Below are 14,059 nucleotides of genomic sequence, written 5' to 3'. Positions count from 1 at the left end.
CATCCAAAGATTGTTGTACTTTATGATCGTTTATGCCAATAATCAAACATTTTTATGATTTGCATTTTAAGTTCAGACACTTGAGAGATTTTTATTTTTACGTTGTCCGGCTTTGGCTTGGTTTTTGTAATATTGTCACGCTCCATATCATGCGGTGAAGACAAAATTAGGGGTACACATATGAAATTTACAAAAAATTGTCTCATATTTTAGCTCAACAGCGGGTTATCTACCACCTTTGGTCGTGGAACCAGGAAATTTAGCAAAGATGTTTTATTTAAAAATTTACCAGAGTATTGATTACCAATAGGACGACTGATCTTAGATTTGTCTCATTTGTTGCAAATGATCAAATAAAAAATGAACTTTACCCGCCCGCCTTGCATACACAAGGTCGTGGGTTCGATTCCGGCTACGACCGAACACCAAAAAAGTTTTTCAGCGGTGGATTATCCCACCTCTGTAATGCTGGTGACATTTTTGAGGGTTTCAAAGTTTCTCTAAGTGGTTTCACCACAATGTGGAACGCCGTTCGGACTCGGCTATAAAAAGGAGGTCCCTTGTCATTGAGCTTAACATGGAATCGGGCAACACTCAGTGATAAGAGAGTAGTTCACCAATGTGGTATCGCAATGAACTGAATAGTCTAAGTGCGCCTGATACATCGGGCTGCCACCTAACCTAACCTAATCTACACCAGAACATATGAAAACCCAAGACCCATATGTTTTGGTTTTTCGTCCGTGAAGTTTAGTTCTAAAGTTAATCAAATTATTCTAAAATTAATTAAAATTCTGTTTCCTGATGTGTTCACTAATTTTTCAGTGTATATAAAGCCGAATCTTATGTACCCTCCATCATGAATTGTATTTTTGCATGGTTGTCGGAAAGCATTTACTGATTTAAAGTACCGGATGGGATGACAATTGATCTCCCAAGAGGTTCAGGAAGTCAAATCTGGGAATAAGTATGGACCAATTATTGCACGGTCAACTCGGTGCACGCAATGAGAAAATATATTCATACTGTATGAAGTTTTAGACAAACGTAATAATTTATGAGAAGCAACGATACAGCAACCTACATTTTTAGTTGTTGTAATTAAACTTATATATTTTTACTTGTCTTTCGTTATCTATCTTTTTCGTCATTTATCTTTTTCCTCCTTATCTGTTTCCTCTATTCTCTCTTACGTTCTCGGACTTTAAACATATAAATTTTTATACGAAGTTTCAAAATTATGTTTGTATCCAAATAAATTAAATTACTGTAAGGTCAAAATCTTTGAATCCAAGTAAATTTTTTTGAGTGTTCGTTTGATTAGTCAATTTTCCAATATCAAGAGTCGAATAGTCGATTTGGGTCAATTTTCAAAAATGTCGATTAGTCGAATATAACGACTAAGAAATTGACTGGGACATTTTCTTATGCATTTTTACTTATTACAGCACGGATGAAAAAGACTGTTTTTCATATGTTTGGCTATAAACATTATATGTTTGGAACACAAATTTTTAAACACAATATTTTTGAGTGCAAGCATATAATGTTCATAAACTAGCATAACATGTTTGGGACATATATGTTAATATGTTAGAACATATTATGTTTGGGACATAAAATGTTTTTAAATATAATATGCTTGGATGCAAACATATATTAATTTAGAAATAGCCTATAAACATATATGTGTTTAGTAGCTTGGAGCGCTATTTAACAGGGAGCGATATTGAATTAAGTTGGTGGTTGTTGCTTGTTATTACAAAATTAACATTTTATTTTTCCTTGGGCAATTGATCAGCTACTTCTTTGATCCTTACAAACTGTGTGGTCCGCTGTTCGAATCCCCGTCCGGCAAAAGGTAAAATTAAAATAAATAAAAAAATCATACAATTGAATAATTTCTTCTACAATGTTTGCATTACAGATAAAGGTGCTAAGAACTAAAAAATCTCGTGGAAGTGAGAAAGATGTGGGGGAATATACAATTGGGCAGAAACAAAATTTTGAGCATTCAGGTCGAAAACCTATGTTGTTAGCACCTATATTACCTGTTTATTTTCATAATTCATTATGATTGTAAATATATAAATAAATAAATAAAATTTTGAGCACAATATTGTTTTGGAGAATTTTTTTTAAGCATATAATATTTTTGGGTGCAAAATGCTTCCAAACATATTATATGGTCACATAATAACATATTGTTTTTTGGAAGACAACATTATTGAATTTGGATGCAAAAATACAAAATGTTTGGAACTTAGACTACCCAAACATATATTGTTTAGACCAATATGCTTTCAAACATATTATATATTGGAAGAGAGCAAACATATAAATGTTTGGGCAATACCCAAAAATGTATATGCTTGAAGCAAAATATGTTTGGGAGTATATGTTACAGAAGCGATTTTTTGTGAGCGTGTGGTTGATAGCAAGCAGTTACTGTATTCACATTACCCGCCCGCCTTGCATACACAAGGTCGTGGGTTCGATTCCGGCTACGACCGAACACCAAAAAAGTTTTTCAGCGGTGGATTATCCCACCTCTGTAATGCTGGTGACATTTCTGAGGGTTTCAAAGTTTCTCTAAGTGGTTTCACCACAATGTGGAACGCCGTTCGGACTCGGCTATAAAAAGGAGGTCCCTTGTCATTGAGCTTAACATGGAATCGGGCAACACTCAGTGATAAGAGAGTAGTTCACCAATGTGGTATCACAATGAACTGAATAGTCTAAGTGAGCCTGATACATCGGGCTGCCACCTAACCTAACCTAATCTACACCAGAACATATGAAAACCCAAGACCCATATATTTTGGTTTTTCGTCCGTGAAGTTTAGTTCTAAAGTTAATTAAATTTTTCTAAAATTAATTAAAATTCTGTTTCCTGATGTGTTCACTAATTTTTCAGTGTATATAAAGCCGAATCTTATGTACCCTCCATCATGAATTGTATTTTTGCATGGTTGTCGGAAAGCATTTACTGATTTAAAGTACCGGATGGGATGACAATTGATCTCCCAAGAAGTTCAGGAAGTCAAATCTGGGAATAAGTATGGACCAATTATTGCACGGTCAACTCGGTGCACGCAATGAGAAAATATATTCATACTGTATGAAGTTTTAGACAAACGTAATAATTTATGAGAAGCAACGCTACAGCAACCTACATTTTTAGTTGTTGTAATTAAACTTATATATTTTTACTTGTCTTTCGTTATCTATCTTTTTCGTCATTTATCTTTTTCCTCCTTATCTGTGTCCTCTATTCTCTCTTACGTTCTCGGACTTTAAACATATAAATTTTTATACGAAGTTTCAAAATTATGTTTGTATCCAAATAAATTAAATTACTGTAAGGTAAAAATCTTACTGGGAGGTCAAAATCTTTGAATCTAAGTAAATTTTTTTGAGTGTTCGTTTGATTAGTCAATTTTCCAATATCAAGAGTCGAATAGTCGATTTGGGTCAATTTTCAAAAATGTCGATTAGTCGAATATAACGACTAAGAAATTGACTGGGACATTTTCTTATGCATTTTTACTTATTACAGCACGGATGAAAAAGACTGTTTTTCATATGTTTGGCTATAAACATTATATGTTTGGAACACAAATTTTTAAACACAATATTTTTGAGTGCAAGCATATAATGTTCATAAACTAGCATAATATGTTTGGGACATATATGTTAATATGTTAGAACATATTATGTTTGGGACATAAAATGTTTGTAAATATAATATGCTTGGATGCAAACATATATTAATTTAGAAATAGCCTATAAACATATATGTGTTTAGTAGCTTGGAGCGCTATTTAACAGGGAGCGATATTGAATTAAGTTGGTGGTTGTTGCTTGTTATTACAAAATTAACATTTTATTTTTCCTTGGGCAATTGATCAGCTACTTCTTTGATCCTTACAAACTGTGTGGTCCGCTGTTCGAATCCCCGCCCGGCAAAAGGTAAAATTAAAATAAAAAAATCATAAAATTGAATAATTTCTTCTACAATGTTTGTATTACAGAAAAAGGTGCTAAGAACTAAAAAATCTCGAGGAAGTGAGAAAGATGTCGGGGAATATACAATTGGGCAGAAACAAAATTTTGAGCATTCAGGTCGAAAACCTATGTTGTTAGCACCTATATTACCTGTTTATTTTCATAATTCATTATGATTGTAAATATATAAATAAATAAATAAAATTTTGAGCACAATATTGTTTGGGACAATTTTTTTTAAGCATATAATATTTTTGGGTGCAAAATGCTTCCAAACATATTATATGTTCACATAATAACATATTGTTTTTTGGAAGACAACATTATTGAATTTGGATGCAAAAATACAAAATGTTTGGAAATTGACTACCCAAACATATATTGTTTAGACCAATATGCTTTCAAACATATTATATATTGGAAGAGATCAAACATATAAATGTTTGGGCAATAGCCAAAAATGTATATGCTTGAAGCAAAATATGTTTGGGAGTATATGTTACAGAAGCGATTTTTTGTGAGCGTGAGGAGACATTATATTTGAAAGCATGTTCTCATGCAAATTTTTATTATATTACTTTAAAAAATCATATTATCATATATTTCTCATAAATGAGAAGTAGTGACCTGAGCACCTCACCAACTGAAAGCTGTGTCACTTTGAACATTCACACTGGAACATTGTTGCAGTTAATGGATTTTTTATAGCATTTAAAGTGCTCAATAAAATAATTAAAAAACAAAACATTATTACGTTATAATTTACTAATCAAATTAAGTGCTATTATTAACAGCAATGCTCGGATCAGAAAATTTAAAAAAATCTTTTCCTAAAAATCGAAAGTCGAATTTGAAGACTGCAAAAATTTGAAAAGTCGACTTTGCATATCTAATAATTGTGTAAGCGAAATATTCATTTACATAAACCGAAAAACTTCAGTTAGAAACGTCTGATTCTTCTGAATGCATAATTTTATTTTTTATTTATTCGAATTTCAAATCGTGTATTTATTGTGAGTGACAAGTAGTAACCAAAACACATGCAACAATGTTGCATTTTATGAGTTTTTAATGGAATTAAGAGCTATAAAAAATAATGTACAAAATACATTACCACGTTATAATTTGATCATCTAATTAACCGCCGTCATTAAAACAAAAATTATACACGTTTATATATAATATTTCGAAACTGAAAAGTTGATAACATCGTTTAGTAATTTTTTAAAATTATTTTAACCCTATGACTACCCATGTTTACTAAAATGGGTGAAGTTTACTTAAATTGCGTTTATAAGTTTCTGCAATGAGTATTTTTTTGTGTTTGTTGTTTATTTGACCAACCTTGTATGATTTTTTGTTATTATTTAATTTTAGCTATTTAGGCCTAAATTATTTGTTTTTAATTGTATCTGTCTTCAATAGCGCTAAAGGCATTTTAACTCCATTTTTTGTTTTCTTTCGTATTCCAACCGAAGGAAAATTTTTTGGAAAAGTTCAATGACAGTATCCAAAGAATAGTCACTTCATATTTTGTTGTCGAGTAATAAACGAACATAAACAATATGATAAGTGTAAAGAAAAAAGTAAAAACATTCTTAACATTTGTATGAATTTTCAGGCCAAAATTTTCTTTTTTAAGTATGTCCCAAATATTTTATGAACTAAACGCACAGAAAAAAATTTCGCGAAAAATTTTCCAACTAAAGTCTTAATTGAGTTTTAAAAAATATTCAATTAAAAATTTAATTGATTCAAAAAAATTTTTAATTGAAACAAACATCAATCACAAAAATTTATATTATCAATTATTTTTTTAATTGGATCAATTAATCTCGTGATTGAATCAGAAGAAAAAAATTGTGTGCGTGGGTATAGTTCAATGACAGTACATATAATTTCAATATAAACTAACGCTAAGGAAAATTTTCGTACGATTACCAAAAATTGTAAGAATGAACTACAGTATGGTTAATGATTTTGTTCTTTAATTTCAGTCATTTTTTTTTTCTTTTATGAGATGGTGTAATTTCGTGAGTTGTAGTTAAAAAGTACACCTGCTTTTAACAACGCTTTGTGAAATTTTCAAAAAATGGAGTATAATTTAGTTCAATTCCTCAACCTTGCATGTCAAATAAGCTCGTATTAAAATTGTAATGATAATATGTAATTTAGATCAATTTTCGAACGACGTAGTTTATTCTTGATATAAAACAATTTGCTTTTTTTACGGTGGGTTAACATTTTTCTGGGCGTAAGGATACCAAAACATGTTAAAAAGAAGAATATACCTCCAACTCTGTACCGCATCAGAATGTCAGATCGTTGATAATATATAATTTTTATTGACTAAAATGGCAGATGTGTGATATGTCAAATGAGATCTTCAATTTTTGCATTAATGGAATACAAGTTTCATGCTAGGCAAAGATTTATTGCATCTTTGATTTGAAGTGTTTTGTTACTCACTTACTAATACACCCTCATAGAATTGCTTGTATCTCATGAGAAACATTTGACATATTTTTACAAAATAAATTCGATGATAATTTATTGAGTAAATCTATTAAGCTTGATATATTAGCCATCTTTTTGGACTACCTCATGAAATAAATCCCAATTGCTCATTATTTGTATGTAATATATTCTCATTACCATTCGACAGACTACAAAAATTCTCTATATTAAAATTTATGATACTTACGAAATTAATTGAAATTTTTTCGTACGTCTGTTATTCAGACATTTTTGTCTGTTTGCCAAATTGTAAAATATGAATTCTTTGTTGAGTTGCGGTTAATCACGACAAATCGTACATGAAAGTCGCATTCAAAATGCTGAACAAACGAACACTTTGATAAACTGAAATCATTTAAGAGAATAATATACTCACAAAAAAAAAACGAAATGTTATAAACGTACGTACTTACGTCGACATATATCGCCAGTTTGTAGTCCATATTCCACAAATCATGAATGACACAAAAATGTTTTTGATTGTTTATAAATGTCTCAATTTATGAAAAAACTCACTTGTCACTACATTAAGGCGACAATTCAAATTCATAAAAAAAGAGCTGCGTATAAAATATACATGCAGATGTTCATGTGAATGTCCATTCATGGGTTTGTATATGTGAGAGATTTGTTTTTTTTTCTTTTTTTTTTTTGAAAAATAAAAATTATATTAAAATTTTATTGGGACATTCGTTATGGAATGGAACGCACAATGTACTTTGGCGGTGATAACAAGACGCATCATCTATTTTGTGAGAGAAAATGTTTAATGTACATTTCACTTACACTTAATTCTTTTATGTTTAATAGATTATACCGGAATGCGATAGAAACAATATAAAAAGAAATTTTGGATAAAATACTCGCTTGAATGGATATATGGCCCATAGTATGGTATACCCAATTTAATATTTTTCTACATTTGAGAGAACTAGCGATTGTAATCAAAATCACATAAGTCAATATTTGGAAACGAATTTCGATTTTTATACCGATGCCCAGATTTGCCTCTTGAGCCTCTAGAAATCACAATTTTAGTCACAGTTGGGTGGAATTCATCATATGATGTCAGTAATCGGCCGTAACTACTTGGTCCATATCGGTTCATAAATACTAAAAATAGAGTTATATTTCAGAACGATTGTAAATGAGAGAGTCAGTAGCAACTGCTTATCAAACGACCAAATCAGCGCTGATTTGAGTTGAAATTGATACTTTAAGCACTGATTTCAAAACATATGTTAAGCGCTAACTCTTTTTCATAATATGCACAATATGATGCTGTTATACTAACTTTGTCATTCCGTCATTCAGTCAAGTCCGTCTGTCTGTTGAAACCACGTTAACTTCAGAATGAAACAACCTAACAGGTTGGCTGATAAGTCCCCGGTCTGACACATAGAAGTCGTCTCTAGTATTAAATGCATATTATTTTTATATAGTACCAACCTTCAAATGATTCGTCTCAAAATTTGACGTCCGTAAGTCAGTTAGTTTGTGAGATGTGTGATTGAGATTGTGTGAGCATCTTTTCTGAAGCAACTTTTGTTATTGTGAAAAAAATGGAAAAAAGAAATTTCGTGTTTTGATAAAATACTGTTTTCAGAAGGGAAAAAATACGGTGGAAGCAAAAACTTGGCTTGATAATGACTTTCCGGATTCTGCCCCAGGGAAATCAACAATAATTGATTTGTATGCAAAATTCAAGCGTGGTGAAATGAGCACGGAAGACGGTGAACGCAGTGGACGCCCGAAAGGGGTGGTTACCGACGAAAACATCAAAAAAATCCACAAAATGATTTAGAATGACCGTAAAATGAAGTTGATCGAGATAGCAGAGACCTTAAAGATATCAAAGGAACGTGTTGGTCATATCATTCATCAATATTTGGATATGCGGAAGCTCTGTGCAAAATTGGTGCCGCGCAAGCTCACATTTGACCAAAAACAACAACGTGTTGATGATTCTGAGCGGTACTTGCAGCTGTTAACTCGTAATACACCCGAGTTTTTCCGTCGATGTGTGACAATGGATGAAACATGGCTCCATCACTACACTCCTGAGTCCAATCGACTGTCGGCTGAGTGGACAGCGACCGGTGAACCGTCTCCGAAACGTGGAATGACTCAAAAGTCCGCTGGCAAAGTAATGGCCTCTGTTTTTTTTTTGGGATGCACATGGAATAATTTTTATCGATTATCTTGAGAAGGGAAAAACCATCAACAGTGACTATTATATGGCGTTATTGGAGCGTTTGAAGGTCGAAATCGCGGCAAAACGGCCCCATATGAAGAAGAACAAGTATATACGGCCGTAAGTTCGGCCAGGCCGAAGCTTATGTACCCTCCATCATGGATTGCGTAGAAGCTTCATCTAAACACTGCCATCCTCACTCGAATTACTTAAGTTGCGGTAATGCTTGCCGATAGCAAGGTATCTTAAAAACTCCTAACACCATGTTCTAAATTGTATGTAAGTCCATACGTGGTATATATTAAATCAAAAAATCGATCCAATGCGTATATAATTCAGTTTGACAAAGTAGACATAACATTTTGACAAAATTTTCTACAGAAATAAAATTTTAACAAAATTTTCTATAGAAATAAAATTTTCACAAAATTTTCTATAGAAATAAAAATTTTGACAAAATTTTCTATAGAAATAAAATCTTGGTAGATTATTTTTGGCTCGAGTGGCAACCATGATTATGAACCGAATAAAATTTGAACAAAATTTTCTATAGAAATAAAATTTTGACAAAGTTTTCTATAGAAATAAAATTTTGACAATGATGAAAATTTTATTACGAACCGAAAAAAATTTTACAAAATTTTCTCTAGAAATAAAATGTTGACAAAATTTTCTATAGAAATAAAATTTTGACAAAATTTTCTATAGAAATAAAATTTTGGTAGATTATTTTTGGCTTCAGTGGCAACCTGATTATGAACCGATATGGACCAATTTTTGTGTGATTGGACCAATTTTGGTATGGTTGTTAGCGACCATATACTAACACCACGTGCCTAATTTGAACCGGATCGGATGAATTTTGCTCCTCCAATAGGCTCCGGACGTCAAATCTGGAGAATGTTTTATATGGGGGCTATATATAATTATGGACCGATATGGACCAATTCTGGCACGGTTGTTAAAGATCATATACTAACACCATGTTCCAAATTACAACCGGATTGGATGAAATTTGCTTCTCTTGGAGACTTCGCAAGCCAAATATGGGGATCGGTTTATATGGGGGCTATATATAACTATGAACCGATGTGGTTCAGGCGGATCGGATGAAATTTGCTTCTCTTTGAGGCTCCGCAACCCAAATCTGAGTATCGGTTTATATGGGCGCCATATATAATTATGGACCGATGTGGACCAATTTTTGCATGGTTATTAGATACCATATACCTACACCATGTACCAAATTTCAGCCGGATCGGATGAAATTTGCTTCTCTTTGAAGCTCCGCAAGCCAAATCTGGGGATTGGTTTATATGGGGGCTATATATAATTATGGACCGATGTGAACCAATTTTTGCATGGTTGTTAGAGACCATATACCAACACCATGTACCAAATTTCAGCCGGATCGGACGAAATTTGCTTCTCTTTTAGGCTCCGCAAGCCAAATCGGGGGATCGGTTTATATGAGGGATATATATAATTATGGACCGATAAGGACCAATTTTTGCATGGTTGTTAGAGACCATATACTAACACCATGTACCAAATTTCAGCCGGATCGGATGAAATATGCTTCTGTTAGAGGCTCCACAAGCCAAATTTGGGGTCCGTTTATATGGGGGCTATACGTAAAAGTGGACCGATATGGCCCATTTTCAATACCATCCGACCTACATCGATAACAACTACTTGTGCCAAGTTTCAAGTCGATAGCTTGTTTCGTTCTGAAGTTAGCGTGATTTCAACAGACGTACGGACGGACATGCTCGGATCGACTCAGAATTTCACCACGACCCAGAATATATATAAAGGGTGATTCTTTTGAGGTTAGGATTTTCATGCATTAGTATTTGACAGATCACGTGGGATTTCAGACATGGTGTCAAAGAGAAAGATGCTCAGTATGCTTTGACATTTCATCATGAATAGACTTACTAACGAGCCACAACGTCGAATTTTCAGTGAATGGGCCCTAGAAAAGTTGGCAGAAAATCCGCTTTTTTATCGACAAATTTTGTTCAGCGATGAGGCTCATTTCTGGTTGAATGGCTACGTAAATAAGCAAAATTGCCGCATTTGGAGTGAAGAGCAACCAGAAGCCGTTCAAGAACTGCCCATGCATCCCGAAAAATGCACTGTTTGGTGTGGTTTGTACGCTGGTGGAATCATTGGACCGTATTTTTTCAAAGATGCTGTTGGACGCAACGTTACGGTGAATGGCGATCGCTATCGTTCGATGCTAACAAACTTTTTGTTGCCAAAAATGGAAGAACTGAACTTGGTTGACATGTGGTTTCAACAAGATGGCGCTACATGCCACACAGCTCGCGATTCTATGGCCATTTTGAGGGAAAACTTCGGAGAACAATTCATCTCAAGAAATGGGCCGGTAAGTTGGCCACCAAGATCATGCGATTTGACGCCTTTAGACTATTTTTTGTGAGGCTACGTCAAGTCTAAAGTCTACAGAAATAAGCCAGCAACTATTCCAGCTTTGGAAGACAACATTTCCGAAGAAATTCGGGCTATTCCGGCCGAAATGCTCGAAAAAGTTGCCCAAAATTGGACTTTCCGAATGGACCACCTAAGACGCAGCCGCGGTCAACATTTAAATGAAATTATCTTCAAAAAGTAAATGTCATGGACCAATCTAACGTTTCAAATAAAGAACCGATGAGATTTTGCAAATTTTATGCGTTTTTTTTTAAAAAAAGTTATCAAGCTCTTAACAAATCACCCTTTACTTTATGGGGTCTTAGAGCAATATTTCGATGTGTTACAAACGGAATGACAAAGTTAATATACCCCCATCCTATGATGGAGGGTATAAAAAAGTGTTGTTCCACCAAGACAATGCACCGTGCCACAAGTCATTGAGAACGATGGCACAAATTCATGAATTGGGCTTTGAATTGCATCCCCATCCACCGTATTCTCCAGATCTGGCCCCCAGCGACTTTTTCTTATTCTCAGACCTCAAAAGGATGCTCGCAGGGAAAAAATTTGGCTACAATGAAGAGGTGATCGCCGAAACTGAGGCCTATTTTGAGGCAAAACCGAAGGAGTACTACCAAAATGGTATCAAAAATTTGGAAGGTCGTTATAATCGTTGTATCGCTCTATAATAAAATAATAGAATAATAAAAACGAATTTTGGGGACTTATCAGCAAACCTGTTATTGTAGTTGTCATTGATACATATATATTTCAGATTGTAATGGAAATATAACCTTCATATAAACCAATTCCCATATTTGACTTCTTGATTGATCCTGAAGGAGCAAATTTCATCTGAGAATTTAGTACGAGATGTCAGTATATGCTTTCTCATAACTACCCAGCAAACAAATTGAACTTGTTTCACAGACATCCTGGAATCCTCCTTCATTTTTTTCCACTTCTGATGCAGTCCTTTTGGACAAGTCCACAAACATTTCTTTTAAAGCGCATCCCGGGATCCCCTATCGACTTTTTTCCACTTTCGATACAGTCCTTTTGGCCAAGTTTTAGAAAGTACGGAATTAGGCCGTTTTAAGTGAAATTTTATGTTTTAGACAAATAAATTTCGCAAAAAAGAATAGAAAATAAATAAAAAATTATCAAAATTCATCCCCGCTGGGTTTTGAATTTGTGCCGTTTGACTTTTTCACTTCCAAGGAAGTTCTTTTGAGAAGGTTTTGCATATTACGATTTTTTTTTTTTTTTGATTTTTAATGGAGAAATAGATTTATACAAAAACATATGCCGAAAAAAACGATGTGTAACATAAAGAAATATTTTTTTAAGAAAAATATTTAATTAAAAAATTACCGCTAGTGAGATTTGGACCAGCGTTATTTATTTAGTTTTTTTCATTCATAATAATAAAGAACATCTTAGGAAGTAGCTGGAATATCATGGCGTGGGGTCATCTTAGGTTCATATTACAAACATTTGAATAGATGTTTTGATGCATCGTGTTCAATGGCGTTTGTGTAACAAAAACTGATAGAAATAAAAAGTGCAATTGGAAAAAATTGTGTTTTTTTTTAATTTTTTTAAATTTCCTTTTCCGAATGAACTTCCAAGGCACAACTTCTAAAGCAATGGAAAAGGAGCCAAAAATGGACTACTTCCGTCCTATGACAAGCCCATGTAAAATTCATCGGAGATGGTCTAATTTTACTACTTCCGGATCATAAATTGGGGATCCAAAATACTTGTTTGGAAGGTCTTTTTTGCTAGGTATGAATGCCTACCATATCGGTCCATAATCCATAGCATTTCACTGATAAAGAATTAAAGTGGCATATATAAATTTAATCTGCCTCTTTTTATATAACATTGGCTCGACATGGGCAATTTAGAAGAAAAATTTTGCCAGCGGCAACTGGTATTCGATTGTGGCTTTAGAGGAACTGTCATGTACGAAATTCATGACAGTTCTTCTAAATGATCCTAATTTTAATTTTATTGATCCTAGATTTAAAGCTATATAGGTTTCTAAAACTGTCTTTATTTGAAATAAGCCGCATCTTTGGTTCGGAATAAATTCCAAAATCTTTAGATCCAAGTAAAATTTTTTTGAGTGTACATAGGACTCGGCCTTGCCGAACTATCCCCTGCCAGCATTTCAAAGTTCCATTTCATCCTCATCGCTATCACAGACTCGTAAATGACACTACAACAATCGCCAACTCTGATAGGGGAAGCATATCAAAAAGTATAAAATGTACATGAAAGTATTTTGCCATCACAATTCTTAAAAGAGTCATTTTATATTTTGTGAAACGTCAAGCGCAACTAGCTTATTATAATTTATTTAATGAAAAGGGTATTGAAGTGCTGAAATCATTGTTACTCTGCTTAAAATTGTGAATGGTATATTGGTGAACAATTTTTGACTTTCCAAATGGAATAAAGTGATTGTTTTTCAGATATTTTTTCAGACACTCTGCCTCCATCGAGACTAAAAACACTGGCTGATAGTCACTGCAACATGTAACTCAACATCATTCTATTATTAATGCAAAAAATTATGTTAAATATTTTGTGATAAATATAAATATTAAATATTATGTTAAACATTTATATTTATAAATGTTTAATCAAATTAATAAACATCTAAACAATCGTGTTTTACTTGATCACAATGATTCTTTAAGATAGTGGTATCTTAAAGTGCACTTTTTCTGATTGTTTGAAGGGGCTTTTATTGGCGTCGTTCTAAATTTATCTAAAATAGCACCTAATAATTGCACTCATATGAAAATTTTTTGTAGTAACTTGGCGTGGTACACATTAGCGTAGCTAGACAATTTTCCTAGGGGGGGGGGGCTATAGCCCCCCTAGCTA

The 14,059-nt window shown here is 33.3% G+C and overlaps 1 long non-coding RNA gene across 1 annotated transcript in view; it reads left to right on the top strand.

The window, feature by feature from the left end:
• The window catches only part of LOC142241568 (uncharacterized), a 337,909-nt gene that overhangs the window by 166,988 nt on the left and 156,862 nt on the right, over positions 1–14,059 (top strand). The window lies entirely within an intron of this gene.

This window comes from Haematobia irritans, chromosome 1, assembly GCF_050003625.1.
Source record: "Haematobia irritans isolate KBUSLIRL chromosome 1, ASM5000362v1, whole genome shotgun sequence".
Classification (NCBI taxonomy): Eukaryota; Metazoa; Arthropoda; class Insecta; order Diptera; family Muscidae; genus Haematobia; species Haematobia irritans.
The sequence above is the reverse complement of the archived record's forward strand: the minus strand, read 5'-3'. Positions and strand labels throughout refer to the sequence as shown.